Here is a 27762-nt window from a genome sequence, read left to right on the forward strand (position 1 = left end):
TCATGGGTCGCACTCCAACTCCACCCACCAGCGGGTGAACCCCAGGAGCATCACGGTAGATGCAGTTTTATAGCGAGTGCGCTATTTTCAAAAGTTCGTGTATTCAAGCAAGTTTGCAGCACCAACTCTGGACACCGGTGTTTCGGAATTGTTGTTCCTCATCAGCAGAGTGTAGGTCGATCAGGGGTTTGCTGTGCAGGCTGCCAAATGTTCTCAGGTTGATACCTCTCAAGGCGCGTGGGTGCGGGATCCGAGCTCGTCAGCTCATAGCTCAAGGGAGCCATTTAACTGGAAGTCATGGGTCGCACTCCAACTCCACCCACCAGCGGGTGAACCCCAGGAGCATCACGGTAGATGCAGTTTTATAGCGAGTGCGCTATTTTCAAAAGTTCGTGTATTCAAGCAAGTTTGCAGCACCAACTCTGGACACCGGTGTTTCGGAATTGTTGTTCCTCATCAGCAGAGTGTAGGTCGATCAGGGGTTTGCTGTGCAGGCTGCCAAATGTTCTCAGGTTGATACCTCTCAAGGCGCGTGGGTGCGGGATCCGAGCTCGTCAGCTCATAGCTCAAGGGAGCCATTTAACTGGAAGTCATGGGTCGCACTCCAACTCCACCCACCAGCGGGTGAACCCCAGGAGCATCACGGTAGATGCAGTTTTATAGCGAGTGCGCTATTTTCAAAAGTTCGTGTATTCAAGCAAGTTTGCAGCACCAACTCTGGACACCGGTGTTTCGGAATTGTTGTTCCTCATCAGCAGAGTGTAGGTCGATCAGGGGTTTGCTGTGCAGGCTGCCAAATGTTCTCAGGTTGATACCTCTCAAGGCGCGTGGGTGCGGGATCCGAGCTCGTCAGCTCATAGCTCAAGGGAGCCATTTAACTGGAAGTCATGGGTCGCACTCCAACTCCACCCACCAGCGGGTGAACCCCAGGAGCATCACGGTAGATGCAGTTTTATAGCGAGTGCGCTATTTTCAAAAGTTCGTGTATTCAAGCAAGTTTGCAGCACCAACTCTGGACACCGGTGTTTCGGAATTGTTGTTCCTCATCAGCAGAGTGTAGGTCGATCAGGGGTTTGCTGTGCAGGCTGCCAAATGTTCTCAGGTTGATACCTCTCAAGGCGCGTGGGTGCGGGATCCGAGCTCGTCAGCTCATAGCTCAAGGGAGCCATTTAACTGGAAGTCATGGGTCGCACTCCAACTCCACCCACCAGCGGGTGAACCCCAGGAGCATCACGGTAGATGCAGTTTTATAGCGAGTGCGCTATTTTCAAAAGTTCGTGTATTCAAGCAAGTTTGCAGCACCAACTCTGGACACCGGTGTTTCGGAATTGTTGTTCCTCATCAGCAGAGTGTAGGTCGATCAGGGGTTTGCTGTGCAGGCTGCCAAATGTTCTCAGGTTGATACCTCTCAAGGCGCGTGGGTGCGGGATCCGAGCTCGTCAGCTCATAGCTCAAGGGAGCCATTTAACTGGAAGTCATGGGTCGCACTCCAACTCCACCCACCAGCGGGTGAACCCCAGGAGCATCACGGTAGATGCAGTTTTATAGCGAGTGCGCTATTTTCAAAAGTTCGTGTATTCAAGCAAGTTTGCAGCACCAACTCTGGACACCGGTGTTTCGGAATTGTTGTTCCTCATCAGCAGAGTGTAGGTCGATCAGGGGTTTGCTGTGCAGGCTGCCAAATGTTCTCAGGTTGATACCTCTCAAGGCGCGTGGGTGCGGGATCCGAGCTCGTCAGCTCATAGCTCAAGGGAGCCATTTAACTGGAAGTCATGGGTCGCACTCCAACTCCACCCACCAGCGGGTGAACCCCAGGAGCATCACGGTAGATGCAGTTTTATAGCGAGTGCGCTATTTTCAAAAGTTCGTGTATTCAAGCAAGTTTGCAGCACCAACTCTGGACACCGGTGTTTCGGAATTGTTGTTCCTCATCAGCAGAGTGTAGGTCGATCAGGGGTTTGCTGTGCAGGCTGCCAAATGTTCTCAGGTTGATACCTCTCAAGGCGCGTGGGTGCGGGATCCGAGCTCGTCAGCTCATAGCTCAAGGGAGCCATTTAACTGGAAGTCATGGGTCGCACTCCAACTCCACCCACCAGCGGGTGAACCCCAGGAGCATCACGGTAGATGCAGTTTTTATAGCGAGTGCGCTATTTTCAAAAGTTCGTGTATTCAAGCAAGTTTGCAGCACCAACTCTGGACACCGGTGTTTCGGAATTGTTGTTCCTCATCAGCAGAGTGTAGGTCGATCAGGGGTTTGCTGTGCAGGCTGCCAAATGTTCTCAGGTTGATACCTCTCAAGGCGCGTGGGTGCGGGATCCGAGCTCGTCAGCTCATAGCTCAAGGGAGCCATTTAACTGGAAGTCATGGGTCGCACTCCAACTCCACCCACCAGCGGGTGAACCCCAGGAGCATCACGGTAGATGCAGTTTTATAGCGAGTGCGCTATTTTCAAAAGTTCGTGTATTCAAGCAAGTTTGCAGCACCAACTCTGGACACCGGTGTTTCGGAATTGTTGTTCCTCATCAGCAGAGTGTAGGTCGATCAGGGGTTTGCTGTGCAGGCTGCCAAATGTTCTCAGGTTGATACCTCTCAAGGCGCGTGGGTGCGGGATCCGAGCTCGTCAGCTCATAGCTCAAGGGAGCCATTTAACTGGAAGTCATGGGTCGCACTCCAACTCCACCCACCAGCGGGTGAACCCCAGGAGCATCACGGTAGATGCAGTTTTATAGCGAGTGCGCTATTTTCAAAAGTTCGTGTATTCAAGCAAGTTTGCAGCACCAACTCTGGACACCGGTGTTTCGGAATTGTTGTTCCTCATCAGCAGAGTGTAGGTCGATCAGGGGTTTGCTGTGCAGGCTGCCAAATGTTCTCAGGTTGATACCTCTCAAGGCGCGTGGGTGCGGGATCCGAGCTCGTCAGCTCATAGCTCAAGGGAGCCATTTAACTGGAAGTCATGGGTCGCACTCCAACTCCACCCACCAGCGGGTGAACCCCAGGAGCATCACGGTAGATGCAGTTTTATAGCGAGTGCGCTATTTTCAAAAGTTCGTGTATTCAAGCAAGTTTGCAGCACCAACTCTGGACACCGGTGTTTCGGAATTGTTGTTCCTCATCAGCAGAGTGTAGGTCGATCAGGGGTTTGCTGTGCAGGCTGCCAAATGTTCTCAGGTTGATACCTCTCAAGGCGCGTGGGTGCGGGATCCGAGCTCGTCAGCTCATAGCTCAAGGGAGCCATTTAACTGGAAGTCATGGGTCGCACTCCAACTCCACCCACCAGCGGGTGAACCCCAGGAGCATCACGGTAGATGCAGTTTTATAGCGAGTGCGCTATTTTCAAAAGTTCGTGTATTCAAGCAAGTTTGCAGCACCAACTCTGGACACCGGTGTTTCGGAATTGTTGTTCCTCATCAGCAGAGTGTAGGTCGATCAGGGGTTTGCTGTGCAGGCTGCCAAATGTTCTCAGGTTGATACCTCTCAAGGCGCGTGGGTGCGGGATCCGAGCTCGTCAGCTCATAGCTCAAGGGAGCCATTTAACTGGAAGTCATGGGTCGCACTCCAACTCCACCCACCAGCGGGTGAACCCCAGGAGCATCACGGTAGATGCAGTTTTATAGCGAGTGCGCTATTTTCAAAAGTTCGTGTATTCAAGCAAGTTTGCAGCACCAACTCTGGACACCGGTGTTTCGGAATTGTTGTTCCTCATCAGCAGAGTGTAGGTCGATCAGGGGTTTGCTGTGCAGGCTGCCAAATGTTCTCAGGTTGATACCTCTCAAGGCGCGTGGGTGCGGGATCCGAGCTCGTCAGCTCATAGCTCAAGGGAGCCATTTAACTGGAAGTCATGGGTCGCACTCCAACTCCACCCACCAGCGGGTGAACCCCAGGAGCATCACGGTAGATGCAGTTTTATAGCGAGTGCGCTATTTTCAAAAGTTCGTGTATTCAAGCAAGTTTGCAGCACCAACTCTGGACACCGGTGTTTCGGAATTGTTGTTCCTCATCAGCAGAGTGTAGGTCGATCAGGGGTTTGCTGTGCAGGCTGCCAAATGTTCTCAGGTTGATACCTCTCAAGGCGCGTGGGTGCGGGATCCGAGCTCGTCAGCTCATAGCTCAAGGGAGCCATTTAACTGGAAGTCATGGGTCGCACTCCAACTCCACCCACCAGCGGGTGAACCCCAGGAGCATCACGGTAGATGCAGTTTTATAGCGAGTGCGCTATTTTCAAAAGTTCGTGTATTCAAGCAAGTTTGCAGCACCAACTCTGGACACCGGTGTTTCGGAATTGTTGTTCCTCATCAGCAGAGTGTAGGTCGATCAGGGGTTTGCTGTGCAGGCTGCCAAATGTTCTCAGGTTGATACCTCTCAAGGCGCGTGGGTGCGGGATCCGAGCTCGTCAGCTCATAGCTCAAGGGAGCCATTTAACTGGAAGTCATGGGTCGCACTCCAACTCCACCCACCAGCGGGTGAACCCCAGGAGCATCACGGTAGATGCAGTTTTATAGCGAGTGCGCTATTTTCAAAAGTTCGTGTATTCAAGCAAGTTTGCAGCACCAACTCTGGACACCGGTGTTTCGGAATTGTTGTTCCTCATCAGCAGAGTGTAGGTCGATCAGGGGTTTGCTGTGCAGGCTGCCAAATGTTCTCAGGTTGATACCTCTCAAGGCGCGTGGGTGCGGGATCCGAGCTCGTCAGCTCATAGCTCAAGGGAGCCATTTAACTGGAAGTCATGGGTCGCACTCCAACTCCACCCACCAGCGGGTGAACCCCAGGAGCATCACGGTAGATGCAGTTTTATAGCGAGTGCGCTATTTTCAAAAGTTCGTGTATTCAAGCAAGTTTGCAGCACCAACTCTGGACACCGGTGTTTCGGAATTGTTGTTCCTCATCAGCAGAGTGTAGGTCGATCAGGGGTTTGCTGTGCAGGCTGCCAAATGTTCTCAGGTTGATACCTCTCAAGGCGCGTGGGTGCGGGATCCGAGCTCGTCAGCTCATAGCTCAAGGGAGCCATTTAACTGGAAGTCATGGGTCGCACTCCAACTCCACCCACCAGCGGGTGAACCCCAGGAGCATCACGGTAGATGCAGTTTTATAGCGAGTGCGCTATTTTCAAAAGTTCGTGTATTCAAGCAAGTTTGCAGCACCAACTCTGGACACCGGTGTTTCGGAATTGTTGTTCCTCATCAGCAGAGTGTAGGTCGATCAGGGGTTTGCTGTGCAGGCTGCCAAATGTTCTCAGGTTGATACCTCTCAAGGCGCGTGGGTGCGGGATCCGAGCTCGTCAGCTCATAGCTCAAGGGAGCCATTTAACTGGAAGTCATGGGTCGCACTCCAACTCCACCCACCAGCGGGTGAACCCCAGGAGCATCACGGTAGATGCAGTTTTATAGCGAGTGCGCTATTTTCAAAAGTTCGTGTATTCAAGCAAGTTTGCAGCACCAACTCTGGACACCGGTGTTTCGGAATTGTTGTTCCTCATCAGCAGAGTGTAGGTCGATCAGGGGTTTGCTGTGCAGGCTGCCAAATGTTCTCAGGTTGATACCTCTCAAGGCGCGTGGGTGCGGGATCCGAGCTCGTCAGCTCATAGCTCAAGGGAGCCATTTAACTGGAAGTCATGGGTCGCACTCCAACTCCACCCACCAGCGGGTGAACCCCAGGAGCATCACGGTAGATGCAGTTTTATAGCGAGTGCGCTATTTTCAAAAGTTCGTGTATTCAAGCAAGTTTGCAGCACCAACTCTGGACACCGGTGTTTCGGAATTGTTGTTCCTCATCAGCAGAGTGTAGGTCGATCAGGGGTTTGCTGTGCAGGCTGCCAAATGTTCTCAGGTTGATACCTCTCAAGGCGCTCCTGGGGTTCACCCGCTGGTGGGTGGAGTTGGAGTGCGACCCATGACCTTCAGTAATATGGCTCCCTTGAGCTAAGAGCTGACGAGCTCGGATCCCGCACCCACGCGCCTTGAGAGGTATCAACCTGAGAACACTTGGCAGCCTGCACAGCAAACCCCTGACCGACCTACACTCTGCTGATGAGGAACAACAATTCCGAAACACCGGTGTCCAGAGTTGGTGCTGCAAACTTGCTTTAACACATGAACTTTCGAAATAGCGCACTCGCTATAAACTGCATCTACCATGATGCTCCTGGGGTTCACCCGCTGGTGGGTGGAGTTGGAGTGCGACCCATGACCTTCAGTAATATGGCTCCCTTGAGCTAAGAGCTGACGAGCTCGGATCCCGCACCCACGCGCCTTGAGAGGTATCAACCTGAGAACACTTGGCAGCCTGCACAGCAAACCCCTGACCGACCTACACTCTGCTGATGAGGAACAACAATTCCGAAACACCGGTGTCCAGAGTTGGTGCTGCAAACTTGCTTTAACACATGAACTTTCGAAATAGCGCACTCGCTATAAACTGCATCTACCATGATGCTCCTGGGGTTCACCCGCTGGTGGGTGGAGTTGGAGTGCGACCCATGACCTTCAGTAATATGGCTCCCTTGAGCTAAGAGCTGACGAGCTCGGATCCCGCACCCACGCGCCTTGAGAGGTATCAACCTGAGAACACTTGGCAGCCTGCACAGCAAACCCCTGACCGACCTACACTCTGCTGATGAGGAACAACAATTCCGAAACACCGGTGTCCAGAGTTGGTGCTGCAAACTTGCTTTAACACATGAACTTTCGAAATAGCGCACTCGCTATAAACTGCATCTACCATGATGCTCCTGGGGTTCACCCGCTGGTGGGTGGAGTTGGAGTGCGACCCATGACCTTCAGTAATATGGCTCCCTTGAGCTAAGAGCTGACGAGCTCGGATCCCGCACCCACGCGCCTTGAGAGGTATCAACCTGAGAACACTTGGCAGCCTGCACAGCAAACCCCTGACCGACCTACACTCTGCTGATGAGGAACAACAATTCCGAAACACCGGTGTCCAGAGTTGGTGCTGCAAACTTGCTTTAACACATGAACTTTCGAAATAGCGCACTCGCTATAAACTGCATCTACCATGATGCTCCTGGGGTTCACCCGCTGGTGGGTGGAGTTGGAGTGCGACCCATGACCTTCAGTAATATGGCTCCCTTGAGCTAAGAGCTGACGAGCTCGGATCCCGCACCCACGCGCCTTGAGAGGTATCAACCTGAGAACACTTGGCAGCCTGCACAGCAAACCCCTGACCGACCTACACTCTGCTGATGAGGAACAACAATTCCGAAACACCGGTGTCCAGAGTTGGTGCTGCAAACTTGCTTTAACACATGAACTTTCGAAATAGCGCACTCGCTATAAACTGCATCTACCATGATGCTCCTGGGGTTCACCCGCTGGTGGGTGGAGTTGGAGTGCGACCCATGACCTTCAGTAATATGGCTCCCTTGAGCTAAGAGCTGACGAGCTCGGATCCCGCACCCACGCGCCTTGAGAGGTATCAACCTGAGAACACTTGGCAGCCTGCACAGCAAACCCCTGACCGACCTACACTCTGCTGATGAGGAACAACAATTCCGAAACACCGGTGTCCAGAGTTGGTGCTGCAAACTTGCTTTAACACATGAACTTTCGAAATAGCGCACTCGCTATAAACTGCATCTACCATGATGCTCCTGGGGTTCACCCGCTGGTGGGTGGAGTTGGAGTGCGACCCATGACCTTCAGTAATATGGCTCCCTTGAGCTAAGAGCTGACGAGCTCGGATCCCGCACCCACGCGCCTTGAGAGGTATCAACCTGAGAACACTTGGCAGCCTGCACAGCAAACCCCTGACCGACCTACACTCTGCTGATGAGGAACAACAATTCCGAAACACCGGTGTCCAGAGTTGGTGCTGCAAACTTGCTTTAACACATGAACTTTCGAAATAGCGCACTCGCTATAAACTGCATCTACCATGATGCTCCTGGGGTTCACCCGCTGGTGGGTGGAGTTGGAGTGCGACCCATGACCTTCAGTAATATGGCTCCCTTGAGCTAAGAGCTGACGAGCTCGGATCCCGCACCCACGCGCCTTGAGAGGTATCAACCTGAGAACACTTGGCAGCCTGCACAGCAAACCCCTGACCGACCTACACTCTGCTGATGAGGAACAACAATTCCGAAACACCGGTGTCCAGAGTTGGTGCTGCAAACTTGCTTTAACACATGAACTTTCGAAATAGCGCACTCGCTATAAACTGCATCTACCATGATGCTCCTGGGGTTCACCCGCTGGTGGGTGGAGTTGGAGTGCGACCCATGACCTTCAGTAATATGGCTCCCTTGAGCTAAGAGCTGACGAGCTCGGATCCCGCACCCACGCGCCTTGAGAGGTATCAACCTGAGAACACTTGGCAGCCTGCACAGCAAACCCCTGACCGACCTACACTCTGCTGATGAGGAACAACAATTCCGAAACACCGGTGTCCAGAGTTGGTGCTGCAAACTTGCTTTAACACATGAACTTTCGAAATAGCGCACTCGCTATAAACTGCATCTACCATGATGCTCCTGGGGTTCACCCGCTGGTGGGTGGAGTTGGAGTGCGACCCATGACCTTCAGTAATATGGCTCCCTTGAGCTAAGAGCTGACGAGCTCGGATCCCGCACCCACGCGCCTTGAGAGGTATCAACCTGAGAACACTTGGCAGCCTGCACAGCAAACCCCTGACCGACCTACACTCTGCTGATGAGGAACAACAATTCCGAAACACCGGTGTCCAGAGTTGGTGCTGCAAACTTGCTTTAACACATGAACTTTCGAAATAGCGCACTCGCTATAAACTGCATCTACCATGATGCTCCTGGGGTTCACCCGCTGGTGGGTGGAGTTGGAGTGCGACCCATGACCTTCAGTAATATGGCTCCCTTGAGCTAAGAGCTGACGAGCTCGGATCCCGCACCCACGCGCCTTGAGAGGTATCAACCTGAGAACACTTGGCAGCCTGCACAGCAAACCCCTGACCGACCTACACTCTGCTGATGAGGAACAACAATTCCGAAACACCGGTGTCCAGAGTTGGTGCTGCAAACTTGCTTTAACACATGAACTTTCGAAATAGCGCACTCGCTATAAACTGCATCTACCATGATGCTCCTGGGGTTCACCCGCTGGTGGGTGGAGTTGGAGTGCGACCCATGACCTTCAGTAATATGGCTCCCTTGAGCTAAGAGCTGACGAGCTCGGATCCCGCACCCACGCGCCTTGAGAGGTATCAACCTGAGAACACTTGGCAGCCTGCACAGCAAACCCCTGACCGACCTACACTCTGCTGATGAGGAACAACAATTCCGAAACACCGGTGTCCAGAGTTGGTGCTGCAAACTTGCTTTAACACATGAACTTTCGAAATAGCGCACTCGCTATAAACTGCATCTACCATGATGCTCCTGGGGTTCACCCGCTGGTGGGTGGAGTTGGAGTGCGACCCATGACCTTCAGTAATATGGCTCCCTTGAGCTAAGAGCTGACGAGCTCGGATCCCGCACCCACGCGCCTTGAGAGGTATCAACCTGAGAACACTTGGCAGCCTGCACAGCAAACCCCTGACCGACCTACACTCTGCTGATGAGGAACAACAATTCCGAAACACCGGTGTCCAGAGTTGGTGCTGCAAACTTGCTTTAACACATGAACTTTCGAAATAGCGCACTCGCTATAAACTGCATCTACCATGATGCTCCTGGGGTTCACCCGCTGGTGGGTGGAGTTGGAGTGCGACCCATGACCTTCAGTAATATGGCTCCCTTGAGCTAAGAGCTGACGAGCTCGGATCCCGCACCCACGCGCCTTGAGAGGTATCAACCTGAGAACACTTGGCAGCCTGCACAGCAAACCCCTGACCGACCTACACTCTGCTGATGAGGAACAACAATTCCGAAACACCGGTGTCCAGAGTTGGTGCTGCAAACTTGCTTTAACACATGAACTTTCGAAATAGCGCACTCGCTATAAACTGCATCTACCATGATGCTCCTGGGGTTCACCCGCTGGTGGGTGGAGTTGGAGTGCGACCCATGACCTTCAGTAATATGGCTCCCTTGAGCTAAGAGCTGACGAGCTCGGATCCCGCACCCACGCGCCTTGAGAGGTATCAACCTGAGAACACTTGGCAGCCTGCACAGCAAACCCCTGACCGACCTACACTCTGCTGATGAGGAACAACAATTCCGAAACACCGGTGTCCAGAGTTGGTGCTGCAAACTTGCTTTAACACATGAACTTTCGAAATAGCGCACTCGCTATAAACTGCATCTACCATGATGCTCCTGGGGTTCACCCGCTGGTGGGTGGAGTTGGAGTGCGACCCATGACCTTCAGTAATATGGCTCCCTTGAGCTAAGAGCTGACGAGCTCGGATCCCGCACCCACGCGCCTTGAGAGGTATCAACCTGAGAACACTTGGCAGCCTGCACAGCAAACCCCTGACCGACCTACACTCTGCTGATGAGGAACAACAATTCCGAAACACCGGTGTCCAGAGTTGGTGCTGCAAACTTGCTTTAACACATGAACTTTCGAAATAGCGCACTCGCTATAAACTGCATCTACCATGATGCTCCTGGGGTTCACCCGCTGGTGGGTGGAGTTGGAGTGCGACCCATGACCTTCAGTAATATGGCTCCCTTGAGCTAAGAGCTGACGAGCTCGGATCCCGCACCCACGCGCCTTGAGAGGTATCAACCTGAGAACACTTGGCAGCCTGCACAGCAAACCCCTGACCGACCTACACTCTGCTGATGAGGAACAACAATTCCGAAACACCGGTGTCCAGAGTTGGTGCTGCAAACTTGCTTTAACACATGAACTTTCGAAATAGCGCACTCGCTATAAACTGCATCTACCATGATGCTCCTGGGGTTCACCCGCTGGTGGGTGGAGTTGGAGTGCGACCCATGACCTTCAGTAATATGGCTCCCTTGAGCTAAGAGCTGACGAGCTCGGATCCCGCACCCACGCGCCTTGAGAGGTATCAACCTGAGAACACTTGGCAGCCTGCACAGCAAACCCCTGACCGACCTACACTCTGCTGATGAGGAACAACAATTCCGAAACACCGGTGTCCAGAGTTGGTGCTGCAAACTTGCTTTAACACATGAACTTTCGAAATAGCGCACTCGCTATAAACTGCATCTACCATGATGCTCCTGGGGTTCACCCGCTGGTGGGTGGAGTTGGAGTGCGACCCATGACCTTCAGTAATATGGCTCCCTTGAGCTAAGAGCTGACGAGCTCGGATCCCGCACCCACGCGCCTTGAGAGGTATCAACCTGAGAACACTTGGCAGCCTGCACAGCAAACCCCTGACCGACCTACACTCTGCTGATGAGGAACAACAATTCCGAAACACCGGTGTCCAGAGTTGGTGCTGCAAACTTGCTTTAACACATGAACTTTCGAAATAGCGCACTCGCTATAAACTGCATCTACCATGATGCTCCTGGGGTTCACCCGCTGGTGGGTGGAGTTGGAGTGCGACCCATGACCTTCAGTAATATGGCTCCCTTGAGCTAAGAGCTGACGAGCTCGGATCCCGCACCCACGCGCCTTGAGAGGTATCAACCTGAGAACACTTGGCAGCCTGCACAGCAAACCCCTGACCGACCTACACTCTGCTGATGAGGAACAACAATTCCGAAACACCGGTGTCCAGAGTTGGTGCTGCAAACTTGCTTTAACACATGAACTTTCGAAATAGCGCACTCGCTATAAACTGCATCTACCATGATGCTCCTGGGGTTCACCCGCTGGTGGGTGGAGTTGGAGTGCGACCCATGACCTTCAGTAATATGGCTCCCTTGAGCTAAGAGCTGACGAGCTCGGATCCCGCACCCACGCGCCTTGAGAGGTATCAACCTGAGAACACTTGGCAGCCTGCACAGCAAACCCCTGACCGACCTACACTCTGCTGATGAGGAACAACAATTCCGAAACACCGGTGTCCAGAGTTGGTGCTGCAAACTTGCTTTAACACATGAACTTTCGAAATAGCGCACTCGCTATAAACTGCATCTACCATGATGCTCCTGGGGTTCACCCGCTGGTGGGTGGAGTTGGAGTGCGACCCATGACCTTCAGTAATATGGCTCCCTTGAGCTAAGAGCTGACGAGCTCGGATCCCGCACCCACGCGCCTTGAGAGGTATCAACCTGAGAACACTTGGCAGCCTGCACAGCAAACCCCTGACCGACCTACACTCTGCTGATGAGGAACAACAATTCCGAAACACCGGTGTCCAGAGTTGGTGCTGCAAACTTGCTTTAACACATGAACTTTCGAAATAGCGCACTCGCTATAAACTGCATCTACCATGATGCTCCTGGGGTTCACCCGCTGGTGGGTGGAGTTGGAGTGCGACCCATGACCTTCAGTAATATGGCTCCCTTGAGCTAAGAGCTGACGAGCTCGGATCCCGCACCCACGCGCCTTGAGAGGTATCAACCTGAGAACACTTGGCAGCCTGCACAGCAAACCCCTGACCGACCTACACTCTGCTGATGAGGAACAACAATTCCGAAACACCGGTGTCCAGAGTTGGTGCTGCAAACTTGCTTTAACACATGAACTTTCGAAATAGCGCACTCGCTATAAACTGCATCTACCATGATGCTCCTGGGGTTCACCCGCTGGTGGGTGGAGTTGGAGTGCGACCCATGACCTTCAACAACCTATGCTCCACTGTTTTTGTAATTTGTATGTTGCATCTAGGATCTTTATTTTTTAAACTCCACGGCTGAGGCTCATGAATCTAAAAAGGTGTAGGCCTGCCTTACTTTACCTATAGCTACTACAAACAGAATACATTTGTATGATGGTGTATACGTTTATTTCTGCAGCTGTAAGAATGAGGAATTTGGTGGGGAAATAAGTCTTTTTAATGGTGATCTATTTGTGGAGATCTTGCGCATTTCTTTTATTCCTTTCTGTTTACATTTGCACAAGTTACGTAATGATCTTAACTGTAGAACTGGGCCGCTTGGGTAACTAATATACTGAAGATTTACCTTTGATGTTTTATCTTTGTATTTATTTGTTTTTTTTTTTTAATTCAATCTTAGTGATGTATTGTATTTGTTTTATGTATGAATACTTTTATGGTTTTATAACCGAATAAAGATTGATTTGATGATCATGAGATAGTCCTTAAATCCTGACGTTAAATAAGCTCCCATTACAAGGTCATTCTGATGTCAGTTCAATACATCCAAATTAAAGCAGCATCTCTCTACTTTGCATGTTCATGAGGCGCTTCCCCTGGACTTTTCTGTATTTTCGATATCATTTGCATCCCTACGGTTATTTTACTTAATGTTCTCTTGTTGTCTTTCACTTAATTCTCTTAATGATATTTGTAAACCCGCATCCGACCTCTGTGGCCAGGCCCAATATATTGAAATCGTTGTTCTAAATACAAAAAAAACATGCAAATAAGAATTAGGGTAATCCATAAACCATGTTTCCCAGTTTAAACACAGGGAAGGTTTAGTTCTTTTTAGGAATGTTAAACTAAAAGCCGGGGTAGTTTAGACACACGTAAAAAAGGGTTTGGAATGTGTGCTTAGAGGATCCAAAATGACTCGTTTCCTTTTCAGGGCAAGTTGTGATTTGCTATTTTTAAACAGAGGGTACATTAAAAGATGACCACCTGCTTTCAATGCACTTATGTTTCTTTCACCTCAAATGCCATTAATTAGAGCTCTTTTGTGGGGGTAGGGGGAGGGGAACACGCGCTAAAAAGGCAAGGTAGCTACTTGTGAAGCAAAAAAAACTACATGTATCCAAAAGTTCTATTGGCATGTTTTCACCTGTCTCGTTGAGCCTGTGCCACTAGAGTGCGCTGCCTCACAAGGAATCTAAACTGTTTGACACAAAACCCTAATTTCGATTCGGAGGCTACTCTGGAAAACAGAAGAGCTTGAGAGCAGCACGGAGCGTGCTAGGAAAGCATACAAGGGAGACAGTTGGAAAACACAAGCCCTTTCAAGGACAACTTTAGGGGGAAAAAAGAATTCCTGAATAGCGCACTCGTGCAAGAATAGATGGAGCCAGTCAGAGAGGTGGTGAACAGGCTCTGCCAGAAGGACAAAAAGTCAAATACATGGTGGACGGGCTAAAACGCATTAAAAACAAGTTAAAGTAAGTGAGAAACCACAAAGCGTATTGAAAAAGCTTTATTCGAGTTGTACACTCATAAAAGCACACACATATAAATTACATACATTTCTTAAAAACATCAAACAATCTATAACAGTTAGTTTATAGTTAAAAATACATAATACACAGACATAAAAAATTATTTGTCAATTGGGATTAATATAAGCTTTTTCATACAAAGCAGAAACTACATGCATGTTACAGTATAGAAACCTCCGCGTTACGGACCATTCCCGGATTTATACAATAGAATTCATAGCATACATGTTATCCGCATTTTAAATTTAAGATTCATATATATCTCCCAGTTGCTATCTACAAATCAAAACCGTACACAGGAAATTGGGAGGATGTAGAAATCAGAAGGTACTGGTAGCTAGAGCCCTCCTCCTTAGGGACCATGCCCACCCCAAATATTTGGCAGTTCCGACTACAATGAACATTTCAGTGGAAGAACAAATAATTCTTAGCCCCTCAACACCACTTAGTACACCGAGATTCCTACAAACTGGGGCCAGCCAAGATTTCCTTGGATTTACATAAGCCACACATAAGAATAGAAAATGTGCGATGCTTTCATTGGGGGCCCCGCATGACGGGCAACACGCACTACCTCCAGTCTTCCAACTGGACGTCATACACCTCAAGGGGAGAGAGCCTGCCCTTAACTGGAAAAATAATTTCCTGTCTGTTGGGAGAGTTATAGTATCCCAATATTTTTCTAAGGATGGCTGATGTTTAATTTCCAAGAATCTAGCCCCCAAGGATTCCGAGGTTACGCTTCTCCAAAGTTTTTGATCAATGTGGTTCCAATATAGTTCTTTAATACTGGATTTGCTGGGGAATACTTCCCCTAAGGGGTTTTCCCACAGTTTGGAGAGCCCAAGCTCAAAAAGTGCATCTCTTAACGTTTTTAGCCATGCGATTTTGTGGAAAACATCAAGTTTGGCTAATGCTAAGAACCCCTCGGCGTAGTGTCTTATTTCCACGGTTGTCCATAAACGTCTCCAATAAAGGATAGGCCTCAATCGGGCACGGTCAGTAAGCGATCTTCTACCTAAGTCTAAACCAAGCGGTATGAGTGGGGTGCTTTGAGGGAGACTAGTTATCCCTCTCAGGAACCTGTTCTCAGATCTCTGAAGGGTAATAAGACTCTCAAAGCCCCAGACTTCAGCCCCATAAAGGGCTGCGCCCAGGGCCTTTGCGTCATAAACCATGAGAACAGGTTTTATGGGCCTGGTTTTAGATTTTATTTGCTCAACCCTGAGTACACCAGAAATCTGCTGATGTTTCAACACCGCCTTCTCTATGTGTCGTGACCAACCCGGTTTACTTGATATCTCTACCCCGAGATACGTGAAAACATCTACCGACTCAAGCTTAATATTGTTCAAAGAAACATTGGGTCGAGAGTGGCACTTTTGCCCAAAGGCCATCAACTTAGTCTTATTTACATTAACCTCTAGGCCCCGTTCCTTACAAAATGAGTCGAAAATGTTCAAAGCTCTCTGGAGGCCCGACGGGGTTTTAGACACGATCAGGGTGTCGTCAGCGAACATCAGAATGGGGACTCTGATGCCCGCTAACGAAGGTGCATCGACCATTGCGTCCAAAATCCTGTCCACAATGCCATTAATGAACAGGGAGAACAGCAGGGGTGCCATAGCACATCCCTGCCGGACCCCCCGCTCAACTGGGAAGTTAGCAGTGGATTCCCCATTCCTCCCCCACTGGACCTTTGCGTAGTTACTTTCATGCAGACGCATTATCAGCGTGAGCAAGTCAGGTGGGACCCCTAATTTAAACAAAACCTCCCACAGCGTGCGCCTGGGCACCAGATCAAAGGCGGCCCTGAGATCTACAAATGCTACATAGAGCCTTCCTTTGCCCAGGAGTACAGTCCCCCACCGCAACATGGTGAAGCGAAAAATTTGGTCGACCGTACTAGTTGCACGTCTGAATCCTGCCTGAAAGGGGGATAACGCATTATTATCATCTACCCAGGCCATAAGTTTGTCAACCAGCATCTTCCCCACCACTTTTTGCATGGTGGCCAACAAACTTATTGGTCTATAATTTGCTGGTAGTGACCGATCGCCTTTCTTAAAGATCGGTATTATTATTGCCCCCTTCCATATATTTGGGATTTTAGCCCCTTTCGCTAGGCCATTTCCCAACAGGGTCGCGTATTTTGCCCACTGGGCCTTGTCATGTTTAAAGATATCTGAGGGGATTCCATCCAGCCCAGGGGCTTTCCCCCCCTGCAAACTTGCTATTACATGTTCCGCATCCTTGCATGAAAATAAATCACCCTTACAGAATATCATGGGGATTGGTTCTATGGCCATTAGATCCCTGCTCTCAGCATACTGGGGTTTAAAATACTCGACCCACAATGCCTCATCGACATTGTTGTCGGGTTGATTAGAGACACCCCCTCTTCCCCATTTCACGGTTTTCCAGAAAAGCCTGGAATCCTTCTGCCCTGAAGCAGCGAGTAACTCCTCCCAATACTCCTCATCCCACAACTTCTTGGCCAGGCGGATACTATCATTATAATGTTTCCTACTGGCGCTAATCGTAGCCCTAACCCTGCTTTTAAGTGCTCTGCCCAACTCCAGTCTGGCTACCCTGCACTGCTTGTTGAACCAGGACGCCATAGTGATTGGCGCTTTTCTGTTATACTTTGCTGGCTTGGTAAAGTGCGGTTTTATCACAGAAAAGAAGGTGTCATGTATATCAGTTAATTCAACCGAATCTGGTATTACAGGGTCTGCTTTTGTCATGGCAGCAATAGCATTGACTGTCTCCAATTTAATGGACTCCAAAGTGGACAAATTGGCCAGGACATACGGCCATCTCACCCGTCTTAAGTCATTAGTCATGACAGGTACATTCCCATTACCTGAAACTAAATTAGTTCGTGTGGACCTCCACCATGAGTGGGAGACACAAAGGGGGTTATGATCACTTTCAACTCTCCCCACAATTTCCATGTCACCCACACCACACCATAACTCAAAACTACAGATGACGTAGTCGATCCTACTTTTGTTATACCCATTATCGAATGTGCAATTGCCACCTTGGTCGCTTTTTGTCCTGCCATTAAGAGCCCTCAAACCATACTCTAGACATAGCGAGTTCAACAAAAGAATGTCTTTTGACCACCGCTTCACAGGTACGAGGTTTAAATTTGGGACGCCCCAGAGGGCATCCTCCTCCATTCCTATTGGGTGTGCAGTATTTTCTAAAGGCTCAAATGTCCTATTCAAATCGCCAGCCAAAATTACTCTGTTTCCAAGTGACTGGGAATCTAGGGAGGCGGATAGGACCTCTAAGGTGGCAGAGTTCCCAAGACTCGTGCCCCTGGCATATATATTGTAAATGTCTATCACGCCACCCTTTCCTACAGATAACCTCAATAATTGTATGTCCTTGCACCCTAGATCAATCACTTTTATTTTAACCTTTGAATTTTGCTTGATCCAAATTGCGAGGCCACCCATGGGTCTACCCCTGGGGCCTCTCGTAGCTGGTATACAAAAATTTAAGTAACCTGGGAAATATATTGGGTCACAAGCCCACGTCTCTTGGAATAGGCACATTTCGAATCCACTTACAAAGTCAATCCATTGCTGTGACAATAATCTAGCCCCCAGCCCCGCTATGTTCCACGACAAAAAGTTCTCCAGGGTGTTTTCTATACAAGTCCCCTTTTCAGTAGATACCATGGGCAACAAATCAACTCGCGTCCTACAATCACAGTTCTCTCCCACGACAATATCAGTACAATTAGCAACTATTCCCTCCTTGATGCTAATGGTGGTTGGGATAGCTAGTTCACCCACATAGCCCTCAGGACTTGCAATATTACTCCCATCACACATATTCTCTATTTCCGAGGTTAAACTCGTTTCATCTTCATTATTTGACATTTTTCCGCCAGTGTTACTTCCCCCAACCCATTCCCCCCCCGGAGGCGATTGGACATCTGGGCTCTGTCAATATCCCCACCTCATCTGTCCCTGCACATTCTGTGGGATACATGCCGGTAAATAATACATGTTTGTACTTGCGGTGGGCACAGCCATGGGACCAGCCTCCACCCCAATCGGAATAGCAGATCTCGGGTACTCCCAACAACCCCCTGACTGGGCGACAGGTCTCGGGTAGAAGAAAGTTAGGTCCACAACCCCAATCCCTCCAATACTAATATTCCATCCTGGTCCCGTTATCAGCCCCACAACCCTAGGATCCTGAAAATTAATTATGATACACTCACCCCCCTGCTTTTTTAGGGTGTTCCCTATCCAGTTGACTCTTCTTGCCCCAATTATCAGGCCGTCCACTCCCCCTGGCAGAGGTCTATTGACACGAAGCCAGTGCATGGCTTTGTTTTTTAACATGTCAAAGGTTTCTTTTTGACCCTCCATTAGGGGTGGGACATTAGTGAGTATGGCCACATATGGGTAGGAGTCCGGGGTGAGCTGTACTGGAGGAGTCTTAGCCAGGAATTTAGTTATATGGGGTTTTGTGGGTGCTTCCTCCGGGGGAACACGGCAATGTTTAAGGGTGTTTTCCACTGCCGCAACAGTATTGGTCCTATTCCCAATGCTAGGGGCCTCCCTCATGAGACCCCTACCCACTCCTGTAATAGTCGTAGGCCCCACCTTATTCCCAGTGCCATTACTGGAGGGCGATTTACCATTTCCTGGCCTTTTGGCCATGGTTTTCCCTTGCCCAATCGGCAAAGACGTGGTATTTTTTCTAGTAGTGGTAGGTGGGGTTTTTACAGCAACATTACAACTCCCATTAACCTTGTTAGAGGATTTAGTGTTCCCACTGTTAGTGCTAATTTTAGAGGGAATTGTATTGGGTACAGTCTTACTGTTCACCCCTTTGGTTTCCTGGACAGGGGTGACACTTACAGGCGGGGATTGCAAGTCCACCAACACCACTTCCTGGTCTTTGATAGCTAACTGTGAGGGTTTCCCATTCTCACGCAATCTATTTCCAGACTTGAATAAAGATTTAATGGAAAAGAAATTATCCAAGCTAGCTTGCTCTAGATGGTCAAGTTGGTCGGCTAGCTTTTGGAGTCTAAGCTCAACAGGGTGTAAAAGGGAACGCATTATTTTCCCCACTTCTACCAGGAAATCATGATTAGGAGAGGGTAACCCCGGGGGTTCTGAAAAAATTGGATCATTGGCTGGGGCTGCCAAATTTGCAGGAGGCACCAAATTTGTTGAGTCCACTTCTAATTGGACTGCTATTTCCTCCCCCCTCGGCATTACAACTTCATTCTTTGCAGGGGCATGGCTAAAGGATGATTTAGAACCCAGCTTCCTATGCTTTCTCACAGGTTTTTGTGCTTGTGCTTTTTTGGCAGTAACTCCCCATTTCCTTTTAACACCAGGCTTGGGTTTAAGCATATCCACATGCAAACAAGATTTTGCTAGAACTACATTTTCTTTCGATGAGTGACTGGGTGCATCAAAGTGCTCAACAGACAAACCAGTTCCTGCAGTGACTGCTGGAGGGGTATCAACTAGCTCAATCAGGGGGGGTATGTCAAATAGTAAGTCCTGGGTGACTGGTAAAACAATAGATGACAGTGGTGTAACCAGGGCAGGAAAGTTTAAACCTTGGTTTTTTTCAGGCGGGTTTTTCAAAAGCTCTATCGAGAGCCTACGCCCAGCTCGTCTTTCCGCCAGGGCAATCTCTTTGTCAATATCCTGTGGCAAGCGTTTGAAATAGGAGTCAAGCGGGCCCATAGCGGCCGGTTCTAAGTCTGACTTTGCTAGCAATAATGTGGAAGTACTTGTTGTGCCAGCCATAGTATACAGAGCTCCCCTACAAAAGTATGTCCAAGTCACGTATCGACTAGTATATCAAACGGTGGAACAGTACCTTGGAATCTAGATGTTATCGGGGTGGCCCAGCCCGGCCTCCTGCGGCCCCGGACGGCCACAGACGGTCCCGCCCTTGTCCCGGGCTTCTCCCGGCGCGCTCCCGTGCGCTCCCGCGCAGCGGGGACAATAGTTCTAGGTATAGTCTATGTGCACTTACTGGTTGGTTGGCGTACAGGGGGGTGTGGCCAGCGGGGAGAGCAGCCCAGGTGTGTCAAATGGGCGCGCAGGGGCTCCTGGTCATCGGAGTCCCTGCCTGCGTGCTCGCAGCCCCGCCGGCTAGCTCACCTGCCCGCGCCTCCTGTCCTCAGCAGGTTACAGTTCCAGGGTCTGCTGGCTCCTATGCGAGGTGAGGAGTAACGAGGGGGAGAAAGAAGGTCTCCGGAATCCTCTGCTGTCACGAAGTGCAGGCTCTCCTTCCTGCCAGTATCCTCGGGCGGGCAGCAACAAAGTTAGAGTTCCGATTTCCAAAGCAAAAACAGCCGCTTTTACTGGACTGAGAGCGGGGGGCGTGGCCAGCGGGGAGAGCAGCCCAGGTGTGTCAAATGGGCGCGCAGGGGCTCCTGGTCATCGGAGTCCCTGCCTGCGTGCTCGCAGCCCCGCCGGCTAGCTCACCTGCCCGCGCCTCCTGTCCTCAGCAGGTTACAGTTCCAGGGTCTGCTGGCTCCTATGCGAGGTGAGGAGTAACGAGGGGGAGAAAGAAGGTCTCCGGAATCCTCTGCTGTCACGAAGTGCAGGCTCTCCTTCCTGCCAGTATCCTCGGGCGGGCAGCAACAAAGTTAGAGTTCCGATTTCCAAAGCAAAAACAGCCGCTTTTACTGGACTGAGAGCGGGGGGCGTGGCCAGCGGGGAGAGCAGCCCAGGTGTGTCAAATGGGCGCGCAGGGGCTCCTGGTCATCGGAGTCCCTGCCTGCGTGCTCGCAGCCCCGCCGGCTAGCTCACCTGCCCGCGCCTCCTGTCCTCAGCAGGTTACAGTTCCAGGGTCTGCTGGCTCCTATGCGAGGTGAGGAGTAACGAGGGGGAGAAAGAAGGTCTCCGGAATCCTCTGCTGTCACGAAGTGCAGGCTCTCCTTCCTGCCAGTATCCTCGGGCGGGCAGCAACAAAGTTAGAGTTCCGATTTCCAAAGCAAAAACAGCCGCTTTTACTGGACTGAGAGCGGGGGGCGTGGCCAGCGGGGAGAGCAGCCCAGGTGTGTCAAATGGGCGCGCAGGGGCTCCTGGTCATCGGAGTCCCTGCCTGCGTGCTCGCAGCCCCGCCGGCTAGCTCACCTGCCCGCGCCTCCTGTCCTCAGCAGGTTACAGTTCCAGGGTCTGCTGGCTCCTATGCGAGGTGAGGAGTAACGAGGGGGAGAAAGAAGGTCTCCGGAATCCTCTGCTGTCACGAAGTGCAGGCTCTCCTTCCTGCCAGTATCCTCGGGCGGGCAGCAACAAAGTTAGAGTTCCGATTTCCAAAGCAAAAACAGCCGCTTTTACTGGACTGAGAGCGGGGGGCGTGGCCAGCGGGGAGAGCAGCCCAGGTGTGTCAAATGGGCGCGCAGGGGCTCCTGGTCATCGGAGTCCCTGCCTGCGTGCTCGCAGCCCCGCCGGCTAGCTCACCTGCCCGCGCCTCCTGTCCTCAGCAGGTTACAGTTCCAGGGTCTGCTGGCTCCTATGCGAGGTGAGGAGTAACGAGGGGGAGAAAGAAGGTCTCCGGAATCCTCTGCTGTCACGAAGTGCAGGCTCTCCTTCCTGCCAGTATCCTCGGGCGGGCAGCAACAAAGTTAGAGTTCCGATTTCCAAAGCAAAAACAGCCGCTTTTACTGGACTGAGAGCGGGGGGCGTGGCCAGCGGGGAGAGCAGCCCAGGTGTGTCAAATGGGCGCGCAGGGGCTCCTGGTCATCGGAGTCCCTGCCTGCGTGCTCGCAGCCCCGCCGGCTAGCTCACCTGCCCGCGCCTCCTGTCCTCAGCAGGTTACAGTTCCAGGGTCTGCTGGCTCCTATGCGAGGTGAGGAGTAACGAGGGGGAGAAAGAAGGTCTCCGGAATCCTCTGCTGTCACGAAGTGCAGGCTCTCCTTCCTGCCAGTATCCTCGGGCGGGCAGCAACAAAGTTAGAGTTCCGATTTCCAAAGCAAAAACAGCCGCTTTTACTGGACTGAGAGCGGGGGGCGTGGCCAGCGGGGAGAGCAGCCCAGGTGTGTCAAATGGGCGCGCAGGGGCTCCTGGTCATCGGAGTCCCTGCCTGCGTGCTCGCAGCCCCGCCGGCTAGCTCACCTGCCCGCGCCTCCTGTCCTCAGCAGGTTACAGTTCCAGGGTCTGCTGGCTCCTATGCGAGGTGAGGAGTAACGAGGGGGAGAAAGAAGGTCTCCGGAATCCTCTGCTGTCACGAAGTGCAGGCTCTCCTTCCTGCCAGTATCCTCGGGCGGGCAGCAACAAAGTTAGAGTTCCGATTTCCAAAGCAAAAACAGCCGCTTTTACTGGACTGAGAGCGGGGGGCGTGGCCAGCGGGGAGAGCAGCCCAGGTGTGTCAAATGGGCGCGCAGGGGCTCCTGGTCATCGGAGTCCCTGCCTGCGTGCTCGCAGCCCCGCCGGCTAGCTCACCTGCCCGCGCCTCCTGTCCTCAGCAGGTTACAGTTCCAGGGTCTGCTGGCTCCTATGCGAGGTGAGGAGTAACGAGGGGGAGAAAGAAGGTCTCCGGAATCCTCTGCTGTCACGAAGTGCAGGCTCTCCTTCCTGCCAGTATCCTCGGGCGGGCAGCAACAAAGTTAGAGTTCCGATTTCCAAAGCAAAAACAGCCGCTTTTACTGGACTGAGAGCGGGGGGCGTGGCCAGCGGGGAGAGCAGCCCAGGTGTGTCAAATGGGCGCGCAGGGGCTCCTGGTCATCGGAGTCCCTGCCTGCGTGCTCGCAGCCCCGCCGGCTAGCTCACCTGCCCGCGCCTCCTGTCCTCAGCAGGTTACAGTTCCAGGGTCTGCTGGCTCCTATGCGAGGTGAGGAGTAACGAGGGGGAGAAAGAAGGTCTCCGGAATCCTCTGCTGTCACGAAGTGCAGGCTCTCCTTCCTGCCAGTATCCTCGGGCGGGCAGCAACAAAGTTAGAGTTCCGATTTCCAAAGCAAAAACAGCCGCTTTTACTGGACTGAGAGCGGGGGGCGTGGCCAGCGGGGAGAGCAGCCCAGGTGTGTCAAATGGGCGCGCAGGGGCTCCTGGTCATCGGAGTCCCTGCCTGCGTGCTCGCAGCCCCGCCGGCTAGCTCACCTGCCCGCGCCTCCTGTCCTCAGCAGGTTACAGTTCCAGGGTCTGCTGGCTCCTATGCGAGGTGAGGAGTAACGAGGGGGAGAAAGAAGGTCTCCGGAATCCTCTGCTGTCACGAAGTGCAGGCTCTCCTTCCTGCCAGTATCCTCGGGCGGGCAGCAACAAAGTTAGAGTTCCGATTTCCAAAGCAAAAACAGCCGCTTTTACTGGACTGAGAGCGGGGGGCGTGGCCAGCGGGGAGAGCAGCCCAGGTGTGTCAAATGGGCGCGCAGGGGCTCCTGGTCATCGGAGTCCCTGCCTGCGTGCTCGCAGCCCCGCCGGCTAGCTCACCTGCCCGCGCCTCCTGTCCTCAGCAGGTTACAGTTCCAGGGTCTGCTGGCTCCTATGCGAGGTGAGGAGTAACGAGGGGGAGAAAGAAGGTCTCCGGAATCCTCTGCTGTCACGAAGTGCAGGCTCTCCTTCCTGCCAGTATCCTCGGGCGGGCAGCAACAAAGTTAGAGTTCCGATTTCCAAAGCAAAAACAGCCGCTTTTACTGGACTGAGAGCGGGGGGCGTGGCCAGCGGGGAGAGCAGCCCAGGTGTGTCAAATGGGCGCGCAGGGGCTCCTGGTCATCGGAGTCCCTGCCTGCGTGCTCGCAGCCCCGCCGGCTAGCTCACCTGCCCGCGCCTCCTGTCCTCAGCAGGTTACAGTTCCAGGGTCTGCTGGCTCCTATGCGAGGTGAGGAGTAACGAGGGGGAGAAAGAAGGTCTCCGGAATCCTCTGCTGTCACGAAGTGCAGGCTCTCCTTCCTGCCAGTATCCTCGGGCGGGCAGCAACAAAGTTAGAGTTCCGATTTCCAAAGCAAAAACAGCCGCTTTTACTGGACTGAGAGCGGGGGGCGTGGCCAGCGGGGAGAGCAGCCCAGGTGTGTCAAATGGGCGCGCAGGGGCTCCTGGTCATCGGAGTCCCTGCCTGCGTGCTCGCAGCCCCGCCGGCTAGCTCACCTGCCCGCGCCTCCTGTCCTCAGCAGGTTACAGTTCCAGGGTCTGCTGGCTCCTATGCGAGGTGAGGAGTAACGAGGGGGAGAAAGAAGGTCTCCGGAATCCTCTGCTGTCACGAAGTGCAGGCTCTCCTTCCTGCCAGTATCCTCGGGCGGGCAGCAACAAAGTTAGAGTTCCGATTTCCAAAGCAAAAACAGCCGCTTTTACTGGACTGAGAGCGGGGGGCGTGGCCAGCGGGGAGAGCAGCCCAGGTGTGTCAAATGGGCGCGCAGGGGCTCCTGGTCATCGGAGTCCCTGCCTGCGTGCTCGCAGCCCCGCCGGCTAGCTCACCTGCCCGCGCCTCCTGTCCTCAGCAGGTTACAGTTCCAGGGTCTGCTGGCTCCTATGCGAGGTGAGGAGTAACGAGGGGGAGAAAGAAGGTCTCCGGAATCCTCTGCTGTCACGAAGTGCAGGCTCTCCTTCCTGCCAGTATCCTCGGGCGGGCAGCAACAAAGTTAGAGTTCCGATTTCCAAAGCAAAAACAGCCGCTTTTACTGGACTGAGAGCGGGGGGCGTGGCCAGCGGGGAGAGCAGCCCAGGTGTGTCAAATGGGCGCGCAGGGGCTCCTGGTCATCGGAGTCCCTGCCTGCGTGCTCGCAGCCCCGCCGGCTAGCTCACCTGCCCGCGCCTCCTGTCCTCAGCAGGTTACAGTTCCAGGGTCTGCTGGCTCCTATGCGAGGTGAGGAGTAACGAGGGGGAGAAAGAAGGTCTCCGGAATCCTCTGCTGTCACGAAGTGCAGGCTCTCCTTCCTGCCAGTATCCTCGGGCGGGCAGCAACAAAGTTAGAGTTCCGATTTCCAAAGCAAAAACAGCCGCTTTTACTGGACTGAGAGCGGGGGGCGTGGCCAGCGGGGAGAGCAGCCCAGGTGTGTCAAATGGGCGCGCAGGGGCTCCTGGTCATCGGAGTCCCTGCCTGCGTGCTCGCAGCCCCGCCGGCTAGCTCACCTGCCCGCGCCTCCTGTCCTCAGCAGGTTACAGTTCCAGGGTCTGCTGGCTCCTATGCGAGGTGAGGAGTAACGAGGGGGAGAAAGAAGGTCTCCGGAATCCTCTGCTGTCACGAAGTGCAGGCTCTCCTTCCTGCCAGTATCCTCGGGCGGGCAGCAACAAAGTTAGAGTTCCGATTTCCAAAGCAAAAACAGCCGCTTTTACTGGACTGAGAGCGGGGGGCGTGGCCAGCGGGGAGAGCAGCCCAGGTGTGTCAAATGGGCGCGCAGGGGCTCCTGGTCATCGGAGTCCCTGCCTGCGTGCTCGCAGCCCCGCCGGCTAGCTCACCTGCCCGCGCCTCCTGTCCTCAGCAGGTTACAGTTCCAGGGTCTGCTGGCTCCTATGCGAGGTGAGGAGTAACGAGGGGGAGAAAGAAGGTCTCCGGAATCCTCTGCTGTCACGAAGTGCAGGCTCTCCTTCCTGCCAGTATCCTCGGGCGGGCAGCAACAAAGTTAGAGTTCCGATTTCCAAAGCAAAAACAGCCGCTTTTACTGGACTGAGAGCGGGGGGCGTGGCCAGCGGGGAGAGCAGCCCAGGTGTGTCAAATGGGCGCGCAGGGGCTCCTGGTCATCGGAGTCCCTGCCTGCGTGCTCGCAGCCCCGCCGGCTAGCTCACCTGCCCGCGCCTCCTGTCCTCAGCAGGTTACAGTTCCAGGGTCTGCTGGCTCCTATGCGAGGTGAGGAGTAACGAGGGGGAGAAAGAAGGTCTCCGGAATCCTCTGCTGTCACGAAGTGCAGGCTCTCCTTCCTGCCAGTATCCTCGGGCGGGCAGCAACAAAGTTAGAGTTCCGATTTCCAAAGCAAAAACAGCCGCTTTTACTGGACTGAGAGCGGGGGGCGTGGCCAGCGGGGAGAGCAGCCCAGGTGTGTCAAATGGGCGCGCAGGGGCTCCTGGTCATCGGAGTCCCTGCCTGCGTGCTCGCAGCCCCGCCGGCTAGCTCACCTGCCCGCGCCTCCTGTCCTCAGCAGGTTACAGTTCCAGGGTCTGCTGGCTCCTATGCGAGGTGAGGAGTAACGAGGGGGAGAAAGAAGGTCTCCGGAATCCTCTGCTGTCACGAAGTGCAGGCTCTCCTTCCTGCCAGTATCCTCGGGCGGGCAGCAACAAAGTTAGAGTTCCGATTTCCAAAGCAAAAACAGCCGCTTTTACTGGACTGAGAGCGGGGGGCGTGGCCAGCGGGGAGAGCAGCCCAGGTGTGTCAAATGGGCGCGCAGGGGCTCCTGGTCATCGGAGTCCCTGCCTGCGTGCTCGCAGCCCCGCCGGCTAGCTCACCTGCCCGCGCCTCCTGTCCTCAGCAGGTTACAGTTCCAGGGTCTGCTGGCTCCTATGCGAGGTGAGGAGTAACGAGGGGGAGAAAGAAGGTCTCCGGAATCCTCTGCTGTCACGAAGTGCAGGCTCTCCTTCCTGCCAGTATCCTCGGGCGGGCAGCAACAAAGTTAGAGTTCCGATTTCCAAAGCAAAAACAGCCGCTTTTACTGGACTGAGAGCGGGGGGCGTGGCCAGCGGGGAGAGCAGCCCAGGTGTGTCAAATGGGCGCGCAGGGGCTCCTGGTCATCGGAGTCCCTGCCTGCGTGCTCGCAGCCCCGCCGGCTAGCTCACCTGCCCGCGCCTCCTGTCCTCAGCAGGTTACAGTTCCAGGGTCTGCTGGCTCCTATGCGAGGTGAGGAGTAACGAGGGGGAGAAAGAAGGTCTCCGGAATCCTCTGCTGTCACGAAGTGCAGGCTCTCCTTCCTGCCAGTATCCTCGGGCGGGCAGCAACAAAGTTAGAGTTCCGATTTCCAAAGCAAAAACAGCCGCTTTTACTGGACTGAGAGCGGGGGGCGTGGCCAGCGGGGAGAGCAGCCCAGGTGTGTCAAATGGGCGCGCAGGGGCTCCTGGTCATCGGAGTCCCTGCCTGCGTGCTCGCAGCCCCGCCGGCTAGCTCACCTGCCCGCGCCTCCTGTCCTCAGCAGGTTACAGTTCCAGGGTCTGCTGGCTCCTATGCGAGGTGAGGAGTAACGAGGGGGAGAAAGAAGGTCTCCGGAATCCTCTGCTGTCACGAAGTGCAGGCTCTCCTTCCTGCCAGTATCCTCGGGCGGGCAGCAACAAAGTTAGAGTTCCGATTTCCAAAGCAAAAACAGCCGCTTTTACTGGACTGAGAGCGGGGGGCGTGGCCAGCGGGGAGAGCAGCCCAGGTGTGTCAAATGGGCGCGCAGGGGCTCCTGGTCATCGGAGTCCCTGCCTGCGTGCTCGCAGCCCCGCCGGCTAGCTCACCTGCCCGCGCCTCCTGTCCTCAGCAGGTTACAGTTCCAGGGTCTGCTGGCTCCTATGCGAGGTGAGGAGTAACGAGGGGGAGAAAGAAGGTCTCCGGAATCCTCTGCTGTCACGAAGTGCAGGCTCTCCTTCCTGCCAGTATCCTCGGGCGGGCAGCAACAAAGTTAGAGTTCCGATTTCCAAAGCAAAAACAGCCGCTTTTACTGGACTGAGAGCGGGGGGCGTGGCCAGCGGGGAGAGCA

Source organism: Lissotriton vulgaris, chromosome 7 (assembly GCF_964263255.1).
Source record: "Lissotriton vulgaris chromosome 7, aLisVul1.2, whole genome shotgun sequence".
Classification (NCBI taxonomy): domain Eukaryota; kingdom Metazoa; phylum Chordata; class Amphibia; order Caudata; family Salamandridae; genus Lissotriton; species Lissotriton vulgaris.